Source organism: Mesoplodon mirus, assembly GCF_964341445.2.
Source record: "Mesoplodon mirus genome assembly, chromosome: 11".
In the NCBI taxonomy this organism is placed as follows: domain Eukaryota; kingdom Metazoa; phylum Chordata; class Mammalia; order Artiodactyla; family Ziphiidae; genus Mesoplodon; species Mesoplodon mirus.
Genome location: NC_138987.1, coordinates 100,872,781 through 100,899,208, shown reverse-complemented (window position 1 = coordinate 100,899,208; position 26,428 = coordinate 100,872,781). Strand labels below are relative to the sequence as shown.

Below are 26,428 nucleotides of genomic sequence, written 5' to 3'. Positions count from 1 at the left end.
CACTAGGACAGGGAGGCCCAGCACTAAACGGGAATCAGGGCTGTGCGGAAGGAAAGGAAAGCAGCTGAGACCCAAGACAGAAGGGAGAGAGGCAAGAAGACTCATGACACACATGGTCAGAGGGGTAGAAAGGGTAGTTAAGTGCTTGAGGGATGAGTTAGTAACAGCTACATAACTTCCTTTAGAAATGGATCCATATCAATACCAACATAACTAACCTCCAAAGTGACGACACATCTTCTTCAAGGAAGAATAGACACATAGTTTTTATAGTAGATATCGTTTTCCTGATGTAGCTTACAGAAACCTTCTAAATTAAAAGTAGCATGGGGACTTCCCTGGTGGTGCAGTGGTTAAGAATCTGCCTGCCAATGCAGGGGACACGGGTTCGAGCCCTGGTCTGGGAAGATCCCACGTGCAGTGGAGCAACTAAGCCCGTGCGCCACAACTACTGAACCTGCGCACTAGAGCCCATGAGCCACAACTACTGAGCCCGCGCACCGAGAGCCCGTGCTCCACGAGCCCATGCGCCACAACAAGAGAAGCCACTGCAATGAGAAGCCCGCACACTGCAACGAAGAGTAGCCCCCGCTTGCCGCAATTAGAGAAAGCCCGCGTGCAGCAATGAAGACCCAAAGCAGCCATAAATAAATAAGTTAGTAAGTAAGTAAGTAGGTAGGTAAATAATAAAAAAATAAAAGTAGCATGATGAATGGAATGTTTTCATGCCAAATGGAATGTTTTCATGCCAAAATAATGAGAAGCAGAGTTCCCAAAATGTAAATTACAAAGATTAATACCAAAACTGCTATCATTTAATGTGCCATGAAATATTTTAAAATCAATGATACAGGCTAACTAGTTGCAACAAATGGTACTCTCCTTGGCGTGATGGAGTCTATAACGGAAAAAAACGGTCCTTTGCTTCAGAAGCTTGTCTGCACAGGGCTCTGCTGGTCTCATGGTGCAGACACAAGAAATCCCAGAAGAGCTGCAACATCTGCTTTAAGCCCAGGAACTCCCACACCTGTCTGTACAAACAGGGACGTTTCTGAATAAACACTTCAAAGCTGCCGAGTGCCAGGACTGGTCAGTTCAGGGGCTGTCAGGAGTTGTGGACAGCATGAGTGACAGGCAAAAAGATCACCTAGGTATTTATCTCATTAATCTTCGAGTGTGCTTAATTCTTTTTTTTTTTTTTTTTTTTGCTGTACGCGGGCCTCTCACTGCTGTGGCCTCTCCCGTTGCGGAGCACAGGCTCCGGACACACAGGCTCCGCGGCCATGGCTCGCGGGCCCAGCCGCTCCGCGGCATGTGGGATCTTCCGGGATCGGGGCACGAACCCGTGTCCCCTGCATCGGCAGGCGGACTCTCAACCACTGCGCCACCAGGGAAGCCCGAGTGTGCTTAATTCTTAAATTTAGAGTGTTCCTGTCTGGACTCATCCAACGGATTCCTTACTGGTCTTCTGCTCTGGTCTCTCCCCATTCCAATCCACCCTTAATAGAACCAGCACTATTTTCCTGAAATATGGATCGGACTGTGTCACTTCCCTGTTCCCTATGTCTACAGAATAAAAATTTTAATTAGTGGCATAGCATACAAGGCCCTTCCAGCATCTTCCTTCAGAATTTGCCTCAAATATTCTTTGCCCCAGCAATACTAAATTTCTGATGGTTCCTCAAATACACCTTAGTATTTCATACCTCTATGACTTTTCATTTTCTACTTTATTTGGTCTATTAATACTTTCAAAGCTCTCTTCTCTTATTCCTCCTAAGAGACAGCTAGGGGGTCTGTGACGCCTGCCTTAACCATCCCAGGTAGACCTGGGTCCCTCCCTTGCTTCAAGCTCCCGCTGAACCCAGCTCATATGTCTTTTATATCTATCAACACAGTATATTATGATTTCCTGCCTTCCATGCCTTTCATACATGAATTCCCAAGACAGACCAGTAACTGGCACAAACTGTTTATCTCTCTATGAAATACACGAAGAAATTCTGATAAATATTTTTCCAAAGTTCAAACAAAGATTTGAATATCCACTCAGTGATTCAGAAACAAACCTGTCCACAGAATTACCTTAAGTATGCCAGGCTGATCTTGGAGCCTCAAATTAATCCTGACACACACTACAACATGGATGAAACCTGAGTTCATCATGCTATGTGATAAAAGCCAGTCAAAAAAAGACATACTGTATGATTCCACTTAGAAGACTTATCTAAATTAGTCAAATTCATAGAAACATAAAGTAGAATGGTGGTGACCAGGGGCTGGGGCAAGGGGGAAAGGATGAGCTCTTCAATGCAAGATGCAATGTTCTGGAGATTGGTTTTACAACAAGGTGAATATACATAACACTATGGAACTGCATTTAAAAATGATTAAGATGGTAAATTTTATGTTATGTGTTTTCTTTAACTGTATAAACTATTTATTAACAGACAACGCCCACAAATTTATTTCTTCTTGGGCACACCTGCAGTACAGCCATGGCGGCCCGTGGTCTTGGTGTGCTGGCCTGGACACCAAGTCCCCAGAAGTGGCACAGCCTCTGTGGGTCCAAGTCTTCTCCGGTCGCTCCAGGTCTTCCCAGAGCTTGTTGTCCAGACCCTTGGCCAGGACCTGGCTGTGTTTTCCATCCTTCAGGTCCTCTGTCTGTCTAAGAACCAGTCTGGGGTCCTGTACTGGCGTGGATTCTGCATGATGGTGACCACACGTGGCACCTCATCCTCAGTGGGCTGTCCTGGTCAGGTCCACGTCTGCTTTCCTCAATACCACAAGGGTGGATCTTCGCCCCACACCCTTAATTGCAGCGACGGCAAAGGCAATCTTCCATCGCCCACCGATGTGGGTGCTGAGTGCTTGCGAATGTGGTGGACCTTCTCAGGGATCGCTAGGGAAATGGTGGCGGCCTCAGCGGTGGCGTGCGAGCCTCCAGTGAAAGAGCTATGTTTTTTTTATTTCAATAAAAAAATTTGAATTAGGGACACCCTGGTGGTCCAGTGGTTAAGAATCCACCTTCTACTGCAGGGGACGCGGGTTTGATCCCTGGTCAGGGAACTAAGATCCCACGTGCTGCGGGGCAACTAAGCCTGCGTGCTGCAGCTACAGAGCTCACAGACTCTGGAGCCCATGCGCCACAACTACTGAGCCCACGCACTCTGGAGCTTGCACACCGCAACTAGAGAAGCCCGCACACCAAAACAAAAGATCTTGCATGCCGCAACAAAGATCCCGTGTGCCACAACTAAGACCCGATGCAGCCAAATAAATAAATAAATAAATTTTTAAAATTTGAATTAAAGAAAGGCAACTGCAAGTTAAAAAATATAATTACAATGCTTAGGAAAGCCTATTCTAGAGCAATGCCTAAACACATGGTAGACACACAATAGTTTTCATGACTGAATGTGTTAAGTAACTAAATTTCTCTAGTAGATGATATGTATTTCTGGGATATAGTTTATTTCTCTGGGAATCCTCATTTAATCCCCCAATTCTGTCACGTATTTCCTATAGTATAGAATGAATGGGATTTCATGGGAAAATAGAAATGTTAATATCCAATGTTTTAAATCAGTATTTGTTTGTTTCTCTGGAAGAACAGTAAAAACAGAGGTGGAATGAAGTGGCAATATACCACTTAGAGTTAAAATAACAGGAACTGGAAAACACTTTAACAAAAGGAGACCAGGAAAATAGCTTGTGGTATATCATTCAGTGGAATATTATGATATTTAAAATAATGATATACATCATTAACTGATTTAGAAAGATTTTTCATATTTATTGCTAGGTGGTAAAAATCTTTATATGGAGATACAAACAGAATGAAGAATAGTCATACAACAAATAATTAGTTAGCTCTAGGGTAGGATTACAAGTGATTTTAATTTCCCTCTCTAAATGTTTAGGAAATATCTGATTTAAACATATTAGCATGTACTCTTTTATAACAAGAAAAAAATAAAACCGTTCCACTCTGATTCAAGTCCAGTGTTTCCCTGTTGATTTTCTGTCTAGAAGACTCATCCACTGTTTAAAGTGGGGTGCTGAAGTACCTGCTTTTACTGTATTCTCTACTGCTGCCTTCAGATCTGTTTGTATTTGCTTAACATTTTCAGGTGTTCCAATGTTGGGAACATATAAAATTACGACTATTTTGTCTTCTTGATGAACTGACCCCTTAATCATTACATAATGATCTTTTTGTCTCTAGTTACTGTTTTTGGCTTAAAGTCCATTTTGTCTAGTGTAACTACACCTGCTCTCGTTTTGTTTCTGCTTTCAGGGAGTATCTTTCTCCATTCTTTCACTTTGAGCCTATGTGTTTCTTTAAAGCCAAAGTGAGTCTCTCGTAGGCAGCATATGGTTGGGTCTTGTTATTTTATCCATACAGCTAATCTATGTGTTTTGATTAGAGAATTCAACCCGTTTACATTTAGAACAATTATTGAAGGTAAGCACTTCTTAATATGCCATCTTATTCATAGTTTTCTGGCTGTTTTCTAGTTCCCTTGTTTCTTTCTTCCTCTCTTACTGCCTTCCTTTGTGAAATGGTGATTTTCCACAGTGCTATGCTTTGATTCCCTTCTCTTTATCTTTTGTGAATCTACTGTAGGTTTCTGCTTTGCCATTACCATGAGGCTGAAATAAAACATTTTATAGCTCTAATAGTCTATTTCAAGGTAGTAACAACTTAGATCATACATAAAAACTCTACCCCTTTACCCCTTTTATGGTTTTGATGTCACATTTTATCTTTTAATACTGTGTATTAATTAACAAATTACAGCAGTTACAGTTATTGTTAATACTCTTATCCTTTAACTCCAGAACTTTAAAACTCTTGTTTTATATCAGAGTTAAAACGCCACCATATTACAGTATTAGAATATTCTGAATTTGGTTATATACTTCCCTTTACCAGTGTGTTGTATATTTTCATGTCTTCAAGTCACTAATTAGCGACCTTTCACTTCAGCTTGAAAAACTCCTTTCAGCATTTCGGATAAGGCAGGTCTGGTGATGAGGAGCTCCCTCAGCTTTTGTTTGTCTGGGAAACTCTTAATCTCTCCTTCAGTTTCTCAAGGACAGCTTTGCCAGGTAAAGTATTCTTGGTTGGCAGTTTTTTTCTTTCAGCGGCTTGAATGTACCATCCCACTCTCCCCTGGGGGTAAGGTTTCTGCTAATAAAGCAACTGACAGCCTTATAGGGATTCCCTTGTAAGTTATTTAAGCTTTTTTCCCTCCTGCTTTTAAGATTCTCTGCTTGTCTTTGGTTTTTGACAACTTTATTACAAAGTTTCTTGGAGAGATTTCTTTTTTATCAGTTTTATGGAAATAGAATCAACATAGAACACTGTGTAAGTTTAAGGTACATGACATAATGACACATAGAGAAATGATCACCACAATAAGTCTAGTTAACACCAATCACCTCACATAGCACCAAACGTTTTTTTCCCTCGTGATGAGAACTTCTGGGTTTACTTACTCTCTTGGCAGCTTTCAACTATACCACAGATCAGTGCTAACTGCAGACTCCATGTTGTATATTACATTCGTGGTGCTTATTAACCTTATAACAGGAAGTTTGTACATCTTGACCACCCTCACCCAATTCCCCCACTGCCCACCTCCAGTAACCACATATCTAACCTCTTTTTGATGTTTCTTTTTGCAGATTCCACACATTAAGTAAGATCTTTCAATATTTGTCTTTCTTTGACTTACTTTACTTAGTATAATGTCCTCCAAGTCTATCCCATGTATTGCAAATGACAAGATTTCCTTCCTTTTTCATGGCTGAATAATATTCTTGTGTGAGACATTTTCTTTAACCATTCATCTGTTGATGGACACTTAGGTTGTTTCCATGTCTAGATTATTGTAAATAATGCTGCAATGAACATGCGGATGCAGGAGATATCTTTTCGAGATAGTGATTTTATTTTCTTACAATATATACCCAGAAGTGGGGTTGCTGGATCATATGATAGTTCTGTTTTTAATTTTTTGAGGAAACTCTGTCTTCTATGGTGGTTGTACCAATTTACATTCCCACCAACAGTGCACAAGGGTTCCCTTTTCTCCACATCCTCACCAACACTTGTTATTTCTCGTTTTTTTTTTTTATGATAGTCATTTTAACAGGTGGGAGGTGATATCTCACTGCAGTTTTCATTTGCATTTCCCTGATGATTAGTCATGCTGAACACCTTCCCACATACCTGTTGGCCATGTGAGTATCTTCTTTGGAAAAATGACTATTCAGGTACTTTGTCCATTTTTAATTGTATTATTTAGTTTTTTTTGCTACTGAGTTGTATGAGTTCATATATATTGGTATCAACCCCTTATCAGACATGACTTGCAAATATTTTCTCCCATTTGGTAGACTGCCTTTTCATTTTCTTGATGGTTACCTTTGCTGTGCAGAAGTTTTTCAGTTTGATGTAGTCCCACATGTTGGTTTTTGCTTTTGTTGCCTTTACTTTTGGTATCAAATCCAAAAAATCATTGCCAAGACCAATATCAAGAGCTTAACCCCTATGTTTTCTTCTAGGAGATTTATGGTTTCAGGTTTTATGTTCAAGTCTTTAATCTATTTTGAGTTGATTTTTGATTTTTTGTGTATGGTGTAAGACAGGGGTCCAGTTTCATTCTTTTGCATGTAGTGGTCCAGTTTTCCCAACATCATTTATTGAGAGACTTCCCTTTTCCCACTGAGTATTCTTGGCTATTTTTGTCATAAACTAATTGACCATATACGTATGGGTTTCTTTCGATTCTGTTCCATTGGTCTATGTGTCTGTTTTTATGCCAGCACCATAGTCTTTTGATCACTATAGCTTTATATATAGTTTGAAATCAGGAAGAGTGATGCCTCCAGCTTTGTTCTTCTTTCTCAGGATTGCTTTGGCTACTTGAGGTCTTTTGTGGTTCCATACAAATTTTACAGTTGTTTTTTCTACTTTCATAAGAAATGCCATTGGAATCTTAGGAGAGATAAGGTGTCTATAGATAGCTTTGGATAGTACAGACGTAACATAATGTCTATATGTTAATTAATATTGAATATTAATTCTTCTAATCTATAAACACAGGATATCTTTCGATTTATTTGTGTCTTCTTCAATTTCTTTCATCAAAGTCTTAGAGTTTTCCATATATAGATCTTTTACCTCCTCGGTTAAATTTATTTTTAGTATTTTATTGTTTTGATATTATTATAAATAGGATCATTTTCTTTATTTCTTTTTCAGATAATTTGTTGTCAGTGTATAGAAATGCAACTGATTTTTGTATGTTGATTCTGTCCTGCAACTTTACTGACTTTGTTAATTAGATCTAAGTTTTTTTGTCATATCTTTGATTTTCTATATATAAAATCATGTTATGTACAAATAGAGACAATTTTACTTCTTCCTTTTCACCTCTGATGCCTTTTATTTCTATTCCTTGTTTAATTGTGCTGGCAAGGAATATCAGTACTATGCTGGTTAGGAAGGAGAGGATTTCTTTAAGTTGTTTTGTTTGGTGACTTATGAGGTTCATGTACTTCAGTATCCAAATCTCTCCCCAGATTTGGCAAGTTCTCAGTTATTATTTCTTTAACTAAGCTTTCCGCCCCCTTCTCACCCTCTTCTCCTTTTGGAACCCCAATAATTCACAGATTGGTTCTCCTGATGGTATCCCACAGATCATTTGGGTGTTTCCTCACTCCTGTGTTATTGTTGTTCTCCTCTGACTGGGTAATTTCAAAGCTTGTGTCTTCATTCTCACTGATTCTTTACTCTGCTTGACCAAGTCTGCTGTTGATGCAGCAGACTTTTCATTACACTCAATGAAATGAATGAAATTCACTGATCCTCAAATGGATCGATCTGGCCTCTCTTAGCCTGTCTAAGTCTGCATCTCAACCTTTCTCCCTTCATGATGCAAGAGACACAATAACTTCCAGGAGGCCAAGAGCCCACACACAAGGAATCCTTCAGTTAGAGAAGGGGAGAGAGAGGAACTTCTGTTTGGTTCTTTTTCATGATTTCTTATCTCATTAAACTTCTCATTTTGTCCCTATATTATTTTTCTGATTTCACCAAATTGTCTGTTTTCTTGCAGTTCACTGAGTTTCCTTGAAACAGATATTTTGAATTCTTTACTGAGTAAATCATAGATCTCCACATCTTTAGGCTCAGTACGGAAGGTTACTGTGATCCTTCAGTGGTGTCATGCTTCCTTGATTTTCAATGTTCCTTTGAGTTTTGATTGCTGCCTTCACATTTGCAGGTGCAGCCACCACCAGGCTTTATTAACTGCCTGCTTCAGTGCATCCAAACTCACTTTTTTTACTCCAATGGAGTGCTAGATCTCTGTAAACCTGGACTTCCACAAAGGCTCTCTTCTCTGTGGGTGACTGTTTAAGTCAGTGTTCTCCAGGGGCTCCCAGACCTCAGTCAAGAGGACCTGGAGCTGGCTCATGAGTCACTTCAGGGTCTACAGTGGGGAATGAGGTCTGTCTGCCTATACATACACAATGCATGGGTGGGCGATATTCCTTCCAGATCTCTTTGTGTATGATGACAGATCCTACAGCTCCCATAAAGACACTTTTATTCCTAGATGGATGCTGAATATTTGGGGGGCGGGGTGTAGGTGGAAGGAAACATCTTATGCCTCCACAATGCTGATGTCACTTGTCTTTCCACTTTGAAAAATAAAAATTTACTGCTCCCCTGCAAAGAACTGTTGACAAGATTAGAGAGATACCAGAAATTGCTTCCCGCAGTCTATATATGGTTTACACAAGTGTTTCATCTGCATGGCATTTTGTTTTTAAGTGAACATGAATGCTTTGACACTGTCCCACTTTAATCATTTATATTATTTTCCATTTCAATAATTTACATTATCTGCTTAGCCCTTGAACACATCTGAATTTGCTACTACAGGCTTTTAAGATTGAAAAACTGGACCAAGCAACCATGGCAGAACCTTCTCACTTATGTAAATTGAACAGTGTACTCCTCACATTCAGGTGGCTGCTTTAAAACTTAGAGTTATCTCAAATTCAAAAGCATGACATTTTGGTGGGAGAGGACTACTTCCAGCACAGTATACTGCTAAGCCTGGAAGTCCCTCTGGTTCCATCCATCCTGGCTATGCTGAATAAATGTCTGAGCACTTGAGTGTAAACTAGAAATCTTGCAACCTAAGTAAGGGTCACCACTGTGGCCAGTGCTGAAATCTGGGCCACCCAGGGCACATCACCAGAGCAGAATAAAAATATCCATAGAACTATGCAGGATCAATTATTCAAGACAAAACGAAATGAGCAATCCTTGATTCCTCCATTTCCTTCATCCCCAATATCCAAACCATCAGAATGCCAAAGGCTCAACTTACAAAATACATTATAGATCTATAAACTTTAAAAACATAAATTACACCATGCCACCTCCCTGGTCAAAATTCTCTGACGGTTTCCCACTCTATTTAGAATAAAATTCAAACTCCTTTAAGACCTTAAATGACCTGGGTCTTGCCTACATCTTTGGGCACATTTCCTATGAATCCCCTCATTTATTATACTCAATGGTTTTGTTTCTATTTTTCTAACAGACCAAGTTCAATCCTGCATCAGGGCCTCTGTATTTGGACCAATTTATGCCTGGAATGCTCTTACCCCAGACAGTCACATGGCTAACTTCTTTACAACATTAAGGAGATAAAGTTCAAGGAAAACCTAAAAGAAGCATTCTTAGACCCCCTAATCTAAAAATTTCCCCAACCCCAACATATTATAAAATCCCTCCAGCAGTCAATTTCTATGTAAGCTTTCTTATATTTTCTTCCCGTTACTTAATCCTTGTCTGAAACTATCTTGTTTACTTATTTTATGTCTAAAATACACTAAAATGTATCCTCCACCTCCATAAAGGCAGGGCTCTTATCTGCCTTGATCACTTGTGTATCTCTTGATATTAGAGAACTTTCTAGCGCATAATGCTACTTAACCAATGTCTGGTGAATGAATTAACCGATCTTCAATAACTGTATCATTTGTCAGTAGCGATATGAACTTCCCATTATCCCTTTCAGCTTGGTGTCTGAAAGCTCCTCCAATCCAATGGAGACTCCATTAAAATGATACTGAAGAAAGATAAAAAGGAAATAACTTCTGTTATGGGTTTATTTCCTATTTGTATTTCTTTAGTATCAATATCAGATGGGACCGTTCAAAGAATTTCTGAAAGAGATAAAAAGAAGCAAGTGCACTGCCAGGTGAACAGGAGTGGAGGAGTGTCCTGCAGTCCAGGGAAATGCAGTAGGAGGCTAACGGTGAGATGGAAGCGAGTCCTCCCTGAAAGACTCCAAAGAAGTTCAGGACTCAAACAAGCCTGTGGGCGGGACAGAAAGGAGGAGCCAAAAATAAGGGAATTCATTCAAACTCTTAACTACTAACTCACTGCAGCAGCTGTCCCTCCTCACTTTCCTGTCTTCTTATACAGGACATGCGGCTTATTATTCCCCCCAGCTATAACAAGCAAGCAAGCAAAGAAATATGACTGGGTCCTCTATGATACTAAATAAACGACTTAGGGAGAGGTAAAGCTCTTATGTCAGAATTGGTGCCCCTGAGTGAATTCTTCATTCTAGACTTGGGGGGACCCTCCAACCTGGATCTACGCCCATCCATCCTAACGAGATGTCTGACAGTTAACAAGTTCTGTTTATGTAAATAAAACTACTTGCCAGCTGCCTCATTCAGAGGAGAGGCCTAGCAGGAAAGTAAACCTATAAACACCACTAAAGGAATCTCAATGCAGCCACCTACTGCAATCAACTCAGTTCTTAAATATGAATGGGCCATTAAGGATCATCAGACGTTTGTGGAAAACCTCCAAAATGAAAGAGAAAATAAATAATAACTGAGGTAGAAGGAAATACCACTCAGGAAACAGATGAAAGTTCTTAAAAAGGTCTAATGACTTTTCTCAGAGAAATTCAAGAAGGTATTAAAGCTACAAAACAAAATCTAGGAGGTCATGAAAAAAGAACATTAGATTATAAGACAGTTAAAACACTCATTACCAAAATTAAAAAAATTCAAAAGGACTGAGAGAAAGTCAAGAAAATACCCCCAAAACTGAAGAAATAAAACCCAAAGAGTTAAAAATATAAGAGAAATTGAGGATTAGTCTAGGAAGGTCCCAAATCCAACTACTAGAGGTTTTAAAAGGTGAGACCAGTTAAAAATGAAGGAAAGGCCATTATCAAAAAATCTACAAACGATAAATGCTGGAGAGGGTGTGGAGAAAAGGGAACCCTCTTGCACTGTTGGTGGGAATGTAAATTGATACAGCCGCTACAGAGAACAATATGGAGGTTCCTTAAAAAACTACAAATAGAACTACTATATAACCCAGCAATCCCACTACTGGGCATATACCCTGAGAAAACCATAATTCAAAAAGAGTCATGTACCACAGTGTTCACTGAAGCACTATTTACTATAGCCAGGACATGGAAACAATCTAAGTGTCCACTGACAGATGAATGGATAAAGAAGATGCGGCACATTATATACAATGGAATATTATTCAGCCATAAAAAGAAATGAAATTGAGTTATCTGTAGTGAGGTGGATGGACCTAGAGTCTGTCATACAGAGTGAAGTCAGTCAGAAGGAGAAAAACAAATACCGTACGCTAACACATACATATAGAATCAAAAAAATAAAATGGTTCTGATGACCCTAAGGGCAGGACAGGAATAAAGACACAGACGTAGGGAATGGACTTGAGGACACGGGGAGGGGGAAGGGTAAGCTGGGACGAAGTGAGAGAGTGGCAAGGACATATACACACTACCAAATGTAAAACAGATAGCTAGTGGGAAGCAGCTGCATAGCACGTGGAGATCAGCTCGGTGCTTTGTGACCACCTAGAGGGATGGGGTAGGGAGGTGGGGGGAGGGAGAGGTAAGAAGAGGAGATATGGGGATATACATATACATATGACTGATTCACTTTGTTGTGCAGCGCAAACTAGCACAACATTATGAAGCAATTATACTCCAATAAGATGTTAAAAAAACATTAAAAAATTTTTTAAAAAGTAAAAGAATTGACACTATATAAATAAAAAAAACTTCCCTAAGTTCATATTCTGCCTAAGACCAAGAAAGGAAGGAGAAGGAGCCTCTCTATGAATATCAAAAAGACAAGTGTTTCATCACATAATAAGTAGGAAATGACCTATCAAATATTTCCTGAAATCAGAGGACCAATTTTAAGCCATTGATACACCTTTTGATTAGTATGATCACAACCATGACTGATAACAATGTTGATTTAATTTAATTCTCACAACAACCTAAAGAGGCGCTATAATTATTTTCATTTCAGAGATGGGAGAGACACAGATAAATTAATTAACTTATTTGAATTCACACAGCTAAAAAATGGCTGAGATTCTAACTCTGATTTTGACCTATATGATTAAATAGCAACATTACCAATAAAAATATGATTACTGAAAATATTGTAATCTGACAAGCCTGTAAATCTAAGAAGCAATTTATAATAAAAAATTCTATTAACGGAAAAATGTTAAATGTCTCCATAGTGATGCAATTAGCAAAACCCAGAATGCAGGGCTAAGAACTTGGTTTTTTTCAACAAATATACTGAAAGGGGTAAAAGAGATGGAAGGGAACTTAAAATAGACTTAAGAGACATATAAAGCAGCTTCAACATAGACATTGATTTGGATGCTGAGTTCCAAAAGCTACAAATAATCAAAAGTACAAACCATTTAGAAATAGCCTGATAAATGTTAACACTAACTTTGATGAAAATAAAGAATTACTGTTAAGTTTTTTCAGCTGTGATAATGGTACTGTTGCCATGTTTTAAACAGAACTCTCATCTTTTAGAAATATATACTGAATGACCTAGGATAAAATAATATGATGTCTACAATTTGCTTCAAAATAAAACAGAATGGGGGAAGTAAGAATACAGATAAAATAAAATTAGTCATAAGTTGATCACTGTTAAAGATGAATGACAAACACCGAAGTTCACTGTTCTACTTTTAAATATGTTTAAAATTTTCCATAAAAAAACCACCCCATGTCTTGAACACTGGAATCACACAAAATGTTATTACTTGAGTTATAGACTGAGTATCAGAAACTGAAAAACTTGCATTTGATTGACTTATTAAAAAAGAAAAATCACAAGACACAAAACAACGAGTTGCCAAAGTAACGGAAGAGGCGCCCAGCTCTTCTCGCCTAGTACACGGTGACATTCCAACTCATCATGTAAAGGTTTGCTGTTCACAAGTAAAGATTTTTGGTTACAGGAGTGTTTATAAAAGGAACATTGAGCAATGCAGAGGGTATCATACATTACAAAAGTAATAAATTTTTTTGCTACATATGATTGATTATTTTTAAATTTTAGAGAGTTTCAAAGCCCAGCAATATTCCATGTTTAGTAAACATTCATTAATTAAACAATGTTTGCCTGTTCACACTGACCTGCCACTGTGTGGGGCAGAGTGGGTGCAGGAAGTGCCGCTGCCCGCAGGGGTGCAGTATGTGAGGTGGGGAGGGGTGGACAGACGGAAGAGGGAGCAAATGCTTCACTGCTGTGAGGCCTGGAGAACAATGGTCAGCAGAAGCATAATCTCCATTTAGAATAATGAGAGATTCACCAGCATCTGAGACTGAAAACAACACTGGAAGGTTGACTTTAAGTACTGACATTGTTTTCAACTGAGTTTGAGATGGTTCGAAAACATTCCCAGAAATCAAATAAACAGGTGTAGCTAATAATTCTGGGATGTCTAATTTGGCCTACTATATGCAGTATCAGATAGTTTTTAAATATATATATCTCCCTCATCCTCACCCTGGGTAAAATGTGGCCACAGTTATTTCTCTGCACATAATTCATTCTCATTCTCATTCTCTCTCTCTCTCTCTCTCTCTCTCACACACACACACACACACACACACAGTCCTTCCAATGTTTCCTCTTTGCCTGGATTACAGTGACTGGGACTATAACCTCTGACTTGCTATGTTGAGAGTAACACGATGTATATTCTTCTTTGGTCTCCATGAGTGACAGGTACCCTGGAAAGTCCACCAGTTAATCTTCTTGAGATGCATTCTAGGAAGAAGTAAAAATCTTGGCAGGCTCCAGAGTGAGGCGAGTGCACTGTCTGGGTTCCCCTCCCACTCGGCCAGGAGGGCAGACTTTCAGGTTCATTATCAACTCAACAGTATGCCTGTCGGCTGTCAAGGGTGAGAGAAGGCTGAGCCTCTTAAGGCGTCCTGGACTTTCTGACTTCTCTAAAGTAAAAGCAAATCCATAACAGACAGGTATGTTTTAAACCTACTGCACCCATTTATCCACTTTAATTTACTGGATCAACTAGCTCAGAGTAGGAAATGCCTAACACTGGATTTGCCATTACATGGCCACTATTCGAACACCCTATTATCAGGACTAAGGGTGGGAAGGTGGCCATGTGAGTTCAGGGGAGACAGGAGCACTGACTTACCTCTCATATGACCCTAACAACGTGGGCTCAAGTCTGACTGAGAAGCAGAGCTTAGAAGGTAACACAGCAGAAATGAAATCCTGGTAAAGAGGGTGAAGCACAGTGGAAGGGAGAAACAGCTAACAATGGTCTCAAGAAGTACTTTCGTGTTGCACATTTAAAAGAAGAAACATGTGGGGTTTTTCGATTTTTTTTTTTTTTTTTTTTTTTTTTCTTTTTGCGGTATGCGGGCCTCTCACTGTTGTGGCCTTTCCCGTTGCGGAGCACAGGCTCCGGATGCGCAGGCCCAGCGGCCATGGCTCACGGGCCCAGCCGCTCCGCGGCATATGGGATCCTCCCAGACCGGGGCACGAACCCGTATCCCCTGCATCGGCAGGCGGACCCTCAACCACTGCGCCACCAGGGAGGCCCTGTTTTGTTTTTTAAAGCAGACAAAAACAAAAAGCAATCATTCCTTCTAAGCAAAATATTTTCCCAACGTCTTTTCTATTTTGGAATGTGGGTTTAAGTCTTTAATTTTTCTCTGGGTAAAACGTGGCCACACAATTTCTCTGCAACTGATGTACTATTCTTTCTGCCCACACTCAGACTTTAAAATTAGAATTACTCAGGTTTCAGACACTACATACTTATGCCCAACTTTACTGTCAGAAGTATATAGAATATTCACATTCCTCACAAAACATATACTGTATACCAACTTGGACCCTCTTTTTTAAGATATAAGGTTACTTTACAAATGTAATTTTTCCTATTGTGATGTTGAAGAAGCTTAGCAATAAAAAGAGAGATGGAAGAAAAAGAAGGTTTCTCAATTCCTAGACTAGAATTCTCTTTATTAATCCACTGTTGAGGCACACTAACTCTTACTTATTTTTAATCAGCAAGAGTAAGGAAAAATCACACGTGGAAAAGAAAGTCAGAGGTAATTGAATTAATCCAACAAAACCTAAAATGGACATATTGAGGTTGGCAAACTGGAAAACCAAGTTGGAAATGAAAGTTTAGAAAATACAAACAGGCTCAAAATGGGAAAATGACTACTGAGGCAAGTTACAGCAATTTTCAGTAAAGATGGAAGTTCAGAATTGGAGAACTGTACCAGTTGAGAAGAGGTGGACCTAAAAGAAACTGCTGAGAACTGTGGAATTATCATCACTGAAGATGTTCATATGCTGGAATCCAACACCCGCCTTTCTGGAATGGGGTCAGTGTATGAATGCTTAATTCACAGCAATTTCTATAATTGCTGATCTTATAATTCCAGATCTTATCAAGAAAGAAAAAAAGGATGAACCAATAGTTTTTTTTTCTCATTGAAAATTGTACACATGAGAATAAATGAATATGGATGTTTCTTGGAAGAGTGGAAAGAATCCAGTGGCAATCAAAGTGGGATCTGGCACCAGTTCTGTCACTAAGTTGGCTTCTGACTGTGCATGAATCACTTGGCCATTCCGAATGCCAGTTCCCTTACATGTAAAGTAAGAGAACGGAAAGGAAGGGAGGAGACCAGTGTGCACCGGGAGCTGGTCCACACCTGCTCTCTTCTCGTGGCAAGATGCCGACAGCATCCCTGTGGGTAGTGACTGCTCTGCTCCTTCTCATGAGTGATGGAGGTTGGTTCACAGAGGCTAACTTGCCCAAGGTCACACCTGCAGAGTAGGCAGCAGAGACAGGGTGTGTGTCCAGCCCGGTTTGACTCTGAGGTCCGAGATGGAAACAAAACTGTACTGCCGCCTCTCAGGAGTCTCAAACAGTACCAGTGACCTAAGTTCTCTCTGGTTTACTCTTGAGAGACTCGCCACCCCTTCTGCCATTTCCTGACTGAAGTCGCTTCTTCGGGATCCCGTACCCACTCCCGACAGGATCTCGTGGCCCGGTCCCCAACCTCATCTACTGCCCACATAGTGACCAGAGGGTATTCCTAAGAGATACAAACTTGGCCCGGTCCCCAACCTCATCTACTGCCCACATAGTGACCAGAGGGTATTCCTAAGAGATACAAACTTGGCTTTTTGTTTTTTGGGTTTTTTTTTTTGCAGTATGTGGGCCTCTCACTGCTGTGGCCTCTGCCGTTGCGGAGCACAGGCTCCGGACACGCAGGCTCAGCGGCCATGGCTCACGGGCCCAGCCGCTCCGCGGCATGTGGGATCCTCCCGGACCGGGGCACGAACCCGTGTCCCATACATCGGCAGGCAGACTCTCAACCACTGCGCCACCAGGGAAGCCCCAAACTTGTTATTTTTATATCCTTACAATAAAGGCTCGAAATACAGGAAAAATGCCCAAAGCTTGGGAAACACACACTGAAGTCTTCATAGTGTGCTCCCAACTTTCTGCCTGCTGCTGCCCGAACACAGCCATGCCTTTAGCGCTGAAGACTGACGGGGATCACTCTTCCTTTCATCCGCACAGAAGACTTCCCCAGCCTTCAAGTACAGTCTGTCCCTACCAAGCAGCCCCCTCCATCCACGCAGCTCCAGCGCTGACCAGCCCAGAAGGAGTCTCCCCCTCCTCCTCCTCCTTCCCTCTGTGGCAAAAACCTTAACCTTTAAACCATAACTCATTTGTCATCATCTCCTCTGTGATCTCCTCCCCATCAAATTCCCTGTGAGCTGGTTCTTTCTTTGAGCTTCCATACCTTTACCAGATACCATCTTACATTCGTTTTGAGCCTGTCTTCTCTACTGTGAACTCCCGGGGTTTTATTTACCTTTGTATTATTGCCCCCGCCCCCTTATCACCTATCAGTGTCTGGCCAATAATAATGACCAGACTTAATAATTTAAGTTTGTTAAATGAATTAATAAATCTGAAGAGGGGAATGCCTTCCTCAAAAGTGAACATCCCTGCTTCCTCACGGACACTGCAGTGGCCTCATTTCCAGCAAACCATCAAACCACAAGAGGTCAAAACTCATTGTGTTTAGGGTGTTTGCGTGTATGGTGCAAGGGTGAGTAAGGGGCAGGAGAGGAGGAGAGAAGCGAGGGCAGAAGAAGGAGCTAGGAAGACGGCTCAGACTAGACTGCGCAGGGCTCTCCAAGAAGCGGAGGTTTATCCTCCAGGAGGTGGGTGCTACTGAAAGAATTTTAAGCTGGGAAACGACACTGCCATGTTTACTGTGTGAGAAGCTGTTTAGCAGCCAGTGAAGTCGGAATTCAAAGGTGAAAACAGGCTGAAGACAGAGGACTCAGGAGGCAGTCTGGTTCCAGAGCTCCCCTCTCAGTAGTAAAGGGAGGGAAGCCTGCCCAGAGTGAGCGCGGATGGCAGACGGGCAAGCTCAGGCCGAAGGGAGCGCCAACGCTCAAGTAGTGCAAACAGTTCACGTCCATAATTACTTACTATCTACTATACATTATAATAATTAATGTGTGCTAGGTACTGCGATGGAGAGAGATAAATGAGAAACGATCCACAGTGAAGTGGGGAACACAGACTTACAAACAAATAACTAAAATACAGAATTACGGTTCAAAACAAACAAAAAAAAGGTCATTACCAGAGATAAATAAGAAGTATGAGAAAAGGGTACCACAGAGTCAAAGGGAGGAAACAGTCTCGAGGGGAAAAAAAAAAGGAGGGGGTTAACTAGTAGGGTACAAAATATTATAGAGCATCACATACAATGAGGACGGAAAAGATAACAGTTTGCTTCTTAACTTTTGTTAAGTAAATAAATTCTGAAATTTCCTATTGAAAAAGGTGGTGTCTCCAATTAGGTATTTTCCCCCAGGTGTAGATTAGAAATTCCCATAGTTCTAAACACTGTATAAGACTAATTCAATGTCGAATACTTTAACAATGCGGGATCTAAGTCTCTTACTGTATCAAGTAGGTAGATATCAATTCAAGTATATAGTCCTATATGAGCACAAGGACATTTATTCAGTCTCCTATTACAAATTTGCAAGCATATGACTGACTACTCCTCAAAGCATTAAAACATAGAAAATGATCTGATCACTTGTTCTAAAAGGACTGGTATGGAAAGAAGTAATTCCTTATTTCTAGGAATATGCTATTAACATGGGAGCGATTATGTATTTACTTAATTTTATTAGCACGAGAGGTGAGAAATGCTCCACACTGTGTAGTTGGGTACAATGAATTCAATAAACTTATGGAAGCAGCAAACAGTAAAGGAAGACAAACACTTATTATATAAACACCCAAGTGTTATTTATAAAGATTTCTAAACCAACTGCCTGCTTTCTCAGTATAGTACCTAAAACCATGGGTAAAAGATACTCCATCTGGGCCTCCCTGGTGGCGCAGTGGTTGAGAGTCCGCCTGCCGATGCAGGGGATACGGGTTCGTGCCCCGGTCTGGGAGGATCCCATATGCCGCGGAGCGGCTGGGCCCGTGAGCCATGGCCGCTGGGCCTGCGCATCCGGAGCCTGTGCTCCGCAACGGGAGAGGCCACAACAGTGAGAGGCCCGCATACCGCAAAAAGAAAAAAAAAAAAAGATACTCCATCTGAAGTGCCCATAGAGAATCTTCATCAGGAGTAGAACAAACTTTAAGTCTCAAGTTTCTAGGAATGAAGCCTAGTTTGCCTTTAAATTACACTCAGAAGTAAAAGAGATAACTCAAAGCAGAAGCTACATTTTCTATGCTGATAATTCAATGTATAATTGATGACTTAAACACATCATTGACAATCAGGCTCCATGGTGTATGAGCAGCAGGCAACTGCCACTTTCACAAGAGGTACTTGTGTCTCATGAGAATATGCAGTAAAAAAAATTTAATCCTGAGATAAAGTCACAAACATGTGTAGCAAAGTGAAGGTCAATTGATTTGTAATAGGTACTGGAGGGAAAAGACTGAGAAAATAGGAGTAAATCTAGCTTGTTAACAGCAGGAGTAAAAGGCAATCAAGTACAGACAATGCTCCTTACTCCTGGTAGCGATGCTCTATAAAGCAGCTGTGAACACTGAATTCACAAATCCTGACCTGCTGCTCCTAAGGGAAATATAGGATGAGGTTTCTGCGAGCTTCTGGGTACAACGTTTACACCAACCAGTCCATACCTAACCATGTTTTATGTGTTTTTGTTAAAGACACCATATTTAACATACACTGTTGACTCATTAACACTGGACTCCAGGCCAAGAACACGACCTACTGCTCACGCCTGAATGGAGCTTCACCAGCACACGTGTTTCCTCCGTAAGGCACATCAGAGGTACACCAGGCAGCCCTTCGTGCAAAGAGGGGAAACAAGTGGCCTCCACAGACCGTGAAGAGGACCCTGTGTGGAGTGTGAGAGCCAGACGAGAAGGCAGGCAGCACGTGGCGCAGCCCCAGTGGGATGTGCACGGAGGTGAGTCACAAAGCCTGGCCACTCTGCCCCCGTCCACGAATGGCTGTGAGAGTGTCTGAGTGCTGCGTCTGGAGTTACAAATAAGTGTTAGCAGCAGGTGAACTGGCATATACGGAACCCACAAATAATGAGGGGTGACTTTACTTCTCTCTCAAATGTATTAAAAGCAAACAAACCTTTGTTTTCCACCCCATTAATCAATCCTGCTTCCTATTAGAGTGACTGTGAACTGACGAGGGCCACCTCTCTTTGCATCAGTTTTGCTTCCAGTTTAGAAAAGACACAATGTAGCTGCATATCAAGAAACTAAGTTAAATCCAGGACAAAATCCTGAGGGATTCCCTATGCTTCAAGAATCACAACATTGTAACTTCTTGAATAAGAACATGTAAGGAAAATTGTGGATGAACTCAGTAAAGACTGAGTTTATGAATGGATCTGAACAACAAACTGGAATTCTTAATTCTGTATCTCCTCAGATTATACTTTACATGATAAGGATTCCCTTTTTCAAATTCTAAGGTTAATCTCATTCCTAGTGGATTCCTGGCATGGAAAGGTTCAGAAAGGTACAGGTCTGATTCCATCCGACATCAGTATTCTTCCACCAACTGTGAGAGCTTAATTTTATATATGAACACTCTACCACTGATTTCATGTAGACAACTTTGTTTCTATGAGAAATAAAAATGTGCTCCACAGTCATGGAAGTGGAAGAATTTACTAAGTAGAGATAATGGGCAAGTCACAGCTTAATAAATCCCTACATTTTAAAAAAAGGTGCTGAGAATTCACTTTTCCATTACAAAGGCCTATGAGTGAACACAGCTGCAGGAAGCAGCCTGAGAAATATAGGGCAGATTTTATTTTTTTAATGACCATTTTAGGGCTTCCCTGGTGGCTCAGTGGTTAAGAATCCGCCTGCCAATGCAGGGGACATGGGTTCGAGCCCTGGTCTCGGAAGATCCCAAATGCCGCAGAGCAACTAAGCCCGTGCGCCACAACTACTGAGGCCTGCGCTCTACAGCCCGCGAGCCACAACTACAGAGCCCGCGAGCCACAACTACTGAAGCCCGCGTGCCTAGAACCTGTGCTTCACAATAAGAGAAGCCACCGCAATGAGAAGCCCGCACAAAGAGCAGCCCCCGCTTGCAGCAACTAGAGAAAGACTGTGCACAGCAGCGAAGACCCAACGCAGCCACAAATAAATAAATTTATAAAGAAAAAAAATTACCATTCTAAGAATGGCGATGGATGTTGTCTAATTCGTTCTACAATAATAGAATAACCTTCCTCCTCCCTCTCTCCATTCTTTCACAAAACACTCACAGGCCATGTAATGTACTAGAAGGTACAAGATGAAAACAATCTGGCCTCAATAAATAGTGAACCTATTGGAAGAGACTATAAGTAAAGAGGTAAATAAAATCTAGTGTGGTCTTTCTGTAAGATATCCAAACTGAAAGATATCCAAACAAATTTTTATCTACAGTGGAATGGATAAATAAACTAAGGTACAGTCATAGCCTGGACTACTACACAGCAACAAGAATAAATGAACTACAACCACACGTAGGGGTAGCAGAAAGCAGGAGAGACATCACGGAGAGCTACACATACCATACTAAGAAAAATAAGTTTTCTTGTGGAGGATGTAAAGGGTCGGAGATGGTGACGTTGAAGAATTTTAAGGAGAAGATTCAGCAGATCTTAATTTTATACCAATCATTACGTCAGGCAATGTGAAGCATGCGTTACAATGAGACAAGAAGACCTCTTAGGAGGCAATTAAGGAAATCCAAGCAAAAACCACCATGAAGGTACAAATTATGGTACAGAGAGGACAAGAGAAATCAAGTATTTAGAAACAAAATGTTTGTGAGCAGGAGAGTCAAAGAGGAGTCCCAGAATCATTCTAGAAGGAGCATGTGGCATTTTTTTTCTCTGCAATATTTTTTGTGATAATAAGACTCTTTAAGGGTTAGCTAAGCTTTGCGGCCACAGAAAAAAATTCTAAAATGGAAATTGCAAAAGTTACCCCCCAAAATATTTTTGAATGTTGTATACATTGGATATTCTATATTATATAGGTAGAATAGAATACAAACTGCAGACCTGCTGCATAATTGTGTATGTTGTAGTCCACACATAGAAACTGTAATGTTTATAGATAAGGTAGCCCATGTAGAAGCTGACCTTCTGAGGAAAATATGTGAAAACCTTGAGGTTTTGTAACATCTTCAAAGAGTTAGAAACGGTGGACACCAGAACTCTTGATAAACAAAGTAAAGAACACAGTAGTATCTGTTATTTTAGTGCTGTTCTAACTGTACTGAAATAAGTGAAACAGTATAAAATATCAAAATGTTCTACATGTAGAAAGGAAAATATTAAGTGAAATTCCTTCAGTAACACAGAATGCAGTATGTGTGTGTATACATATTACATGTTTAGATATTTTAGTGAATTTAAGCAGAGGTCATCCAAAGACTCACAGGGAAAGCAGCAGATAGTATATTAACATAAGAATGAGTTACAGCAGTTGAGTATGCTTCTGAATATGAACTCTTGTAACATTTCAGAAGAAAGTCTGGAGAGTAATTAGATTAATAACCTATGAAGTCAATTTAAATACCTAAAATCACTTTCTGTTCTCTTAAGTAGTAAATATAAAAAGAAGGACTTTCATAGCTACACATTTATTTGTGTTAGTGAATAATTTATCTTTTATAATTGCTGACCATCTGAAGTGGCAAAGAGATTGGAGTGGGTAATCTGAAGCACTCCCAAGCAAACTGATGCAGAGAAAAAGGATAAAAGTCATATGCAAGATGCAAAATTTGGGGAAGAGAATAAAACAAAAAAGAAACAAAACAAAACAAAAAGAATTGCACTTAGGATCTCTTCGGTTCTTTGGAGTTGGAGACCAATACTCAAGGCAGCTTGGATGTTTATAGAAACCACTGGTTTCTAGAAAGTTTTATAGAAACTTGCCAAGAGTCTTTTCTAATTTGATATTCTTGACAAGGAAAGTTTTATGAAGTCCTTGAGTTACAAATGACTTGGGAGGGAAAACGAATGGAGTAAGTTTGGAAGAAACACAAGACATTTTAATATACCGTAGTGATAACATGTACTTATTTTCAAAAGCTGATATTCTTCCGCTATGTGTATATACACAACACTAATTCAAAATTTATTTCTTTGCAGGAATTACCCAGAAGCTATCACTGGCTAAATTACAGCGGCTTATAAGTAGATCCAGTTTACACACACACACACACACACACACACACACACACACACATCAATACAAGACTACAACATACATGCCTGATAACATATGAGCCTGGCTTAAGGGTTGCTCATGTCAGCTTCTGAATAAATGTTTTACTCACTGTAACAGCTCTATTCTCTCTGCGTGTGCGTGTATATATATATAAAACTAATAAATATATATTAGTTTCCCACTCGTATTCATTTTTCCATTGTCTGGTAACATAAAAGAAGTCACCGTCACAAAGATCAAGCCTGGGTAATGGCCTCCTTCTGAGTAAAATAAATGGTTCAATTCTGCCTCTATATTCACATTTAAATAGAGTGCAACAGACAACAGACATTCTCTGATTAAGTTTTATTCCTCTAAATACTACCTCTCAGGATTTCATATTACAGAAATATCTTTGGCTGAAAGAATGGAAGGAATCCAAAAGAACTTACTCTCTGCTCAAATGCAGCATGAGCTGGCCACTGTGTTATCCACTTTCCCACAGTTTCTCATTGAATTATGCAACTCTGCAAGACAAGCATCTACTAGTTTCATTTACATACATGAGAAAACAGAAATTCAGAGTAAATTAAATGTTTATGCTGAAGGTCACACAGTGTACATTTAAATTTAGTTCTAATTTGAAAGCTCATGCTTTTACTACCATGTTAAAGAAATATTTAAAATATTACATAGGTAATACATTCACATGGTTAAAAATTTTTTAAACGTTTGAAAAAATATATTTATGCGTGTGTGTGCTTGTCTGACCTTTGTGTGTCATTTTCCCTCCCACTGACCCGGATGATAACACATAAGCATGTGTGTGCCTGCATACGCATATGCTCTTGCCTCCCCCTTGAAAACACTTTGCACACTGCTTTCCACCCTGCTTTTTCATTCAACAATATTAGCTAGAATTACAGATGCATATGCTGTCTTACCCTACAATTCCACTGCTGGGGTTCTATGCTACAGAAATACTCACACATCGGTTGAAATACCTTTTATACAAGTTATTCTTATATTTATGAAAATTCTGTCTTATTATGAATGTGTTACTATTTTGCAGCAGTGTGTGTAAAATGGCTAAGTGTCAGGAGTAACTTAAATGGCCATCGGTGGAGGACTAAGTAAGTACAGTACCGTGGAATACCATACTGCTGAAGGAGGACGAGAGGGAGTAACGCAAGGCATCCCAAATATAGAACTGGGTCAGCAAAAACTTAAAAGACAGATAATACACAGTACACGCAGGAGTCTGTGGCAGGGCCTTTTGTTAAGAGGAGTTTAGCGATGGGAATCAAAATAAAATTTGCTTCACGTTTTGACTCAGTAATCCCATTAATGAATCTCTCCCAGAGAATATGCTTAAATATGTGAGAAGACGCAAGTATAACAATGTTCTTTGCAGTACTGTTTGTAATTTTGCAAAACTGGAAAAAAATCTGTATGACCTTGAGCAGAAAAATGATAGAAAAAACACTGGGACATCTATACAAGGGAACACCAAGCAGTTGTTAAACAGAATATGCAGATCTTTATGTTGACATTAATAAGTACACACGACACTTTTCAGTTAAAATACTAACTGCAGGACAATGTGTCTAACACTTTGTTTACATATGTAAAGTCAGAAAGACAATATGTCAAAGAAAATGAACTGAGAGGCCTCCTCCCACCATAAACACACAGGAGTCGCACAAGTGTTCTCTATGCCTTCCCAGTCCTACCAGAGCTTTAGCCACTCTGAAAATTAAACCTTATTACAGGTTAAGTAAAGAAATCCAGGATTTAAACATGCCAGGTACATCTCTGTGATGGCCACAAGTGTGAAAACATAAGTTAAATTATGAACACTTCTAATGATAAACTCAACTCACGATGCTTCAGCAATGATACCAAAAGGTAATATAGAAGAACCTAAATGGAAAGACAAAGTCTGAAGTGATACCTCATCACGATGAAGTCCTGCCATCAACCCAAGCGACACTTTTAGCAACGCAGGTTTATGGGACTGACTGGCAATGTGTGCATGGACACCAGACACTGCTCTGTATCCAGAGGGCTTAGCGCATCAACAGCAAAAAGCAACGTGAGGAACGGAAACTCAATGAGTCCTGATTACAACAATCACCTGTTTGGGGGCTTTCAAAGCAGTTACCAAATCCGAGATGGGGCAAGGGTTAAGAATTTTTCTATTTGCTATCTGAGCAAAGCAGAAAGCTAATCAACAGAGGCAAGTGCTAGCTTTAAACCACATGTGCAAAAAACATACCACGTATAACATCAACAGTAAGGGTGAATTAAACATCAAAACTGATTCTTAAATTATACTCTCAGCATAACTGGGTAATAAAACTGACATTGACTTGACACGAAGGAATGAAGAAATGATCATTGTGGACTATAACGTAGCAGAAATAACAAGAGCTATCATCAAGCAAGCATCAGTAAGGTCAAAAGTCAGGAGCATGGAAGAAATATGGGCTGAAAGTTCTCTCCTTTGGGGACTCTTCCCTCTTTTTGTTGGGTATGACATATTCTAACACTTAATTACTCCTACAGAGGAAATGCTTTTCTAGAAACTCTTCTTCACAATTACAAAGAGCTGAGAATCACACAGTAAATTTTTGGCAGTTAACCTGGGCGAGACTGTTGCTTGGAGCTGCTACCCCCAAACACTAAGCTTCCCAGCGAACAGGGCTGCTGTGGCCCATGAACTCATCTCTGTGGAGGGCCCCACCGAGAGCCCCGCGTGTTCTACAGCTCGTGCCAACACCCCTTTCAACCCTCCAAAGGCTCGCTTGCAACTCTGCATAAATTGCCAGTGTCTCTTGGCTCCAGAGACAGCTTCACCTGCAGGGCTTCATTTTTCTGTTTGACACCTACTGTTGATTTTCCTGCATACTACAAAAGAGCCCTCTTCAGTGTTTCTCACACAATGACACAATCAGTCCTCTGTAACTCAGAAGAGGATTAATGATTGGGTTTTATTTGATTGTAGTTTTGATTAATCCTGACTTTGTTCAATTTGTGACCTTTGCTGGAATCCCAAGGGCTGGGAATTAGAAAATGCACACTGCACCACTGTACTCGGAGCAGTGTGAGCTTGCCAATTTACTTCATGCCTCATTAGCCACAAAAGCTATGAAATTGTAGTCCAAAACAGCTTCACATTTTTTCAGGCTATGGGTACAAAATTCTGTATGAGCTTTTCTTTCTGATTTAAATATA

General features: G+C 40.2%; 1 protein-coding gene and 1 pseudogene across 7 annotated transcripts in view; both read right to left on the bottom strand.

Moving 5' to 3' along the window:
- The window catches only part of ERC1 (ELKS/RAB6-interacting/CAST family member 1), a 388,985-nt gene that overhangs the window by 116,350 nt on the left and 246,207 nt on the right, over nucleotides 1-26,428 (bottom strand). The window lies entirely within an intron of this gene.
- Nucleotides 1,411-6,252, bottom strand: LOC309812510 (small ribosomal subunit protein uS13-like; annotated as a pseudogene). The gene is made up of 2 exons: nucleotides 6,242-6,252; nucleotides 1,411-2,955 (listed from the first exon to the last, which is right to left on the bottom strand). The product of its transcript is annotated as a small ribosomal subunit protein uS13-like (transcript).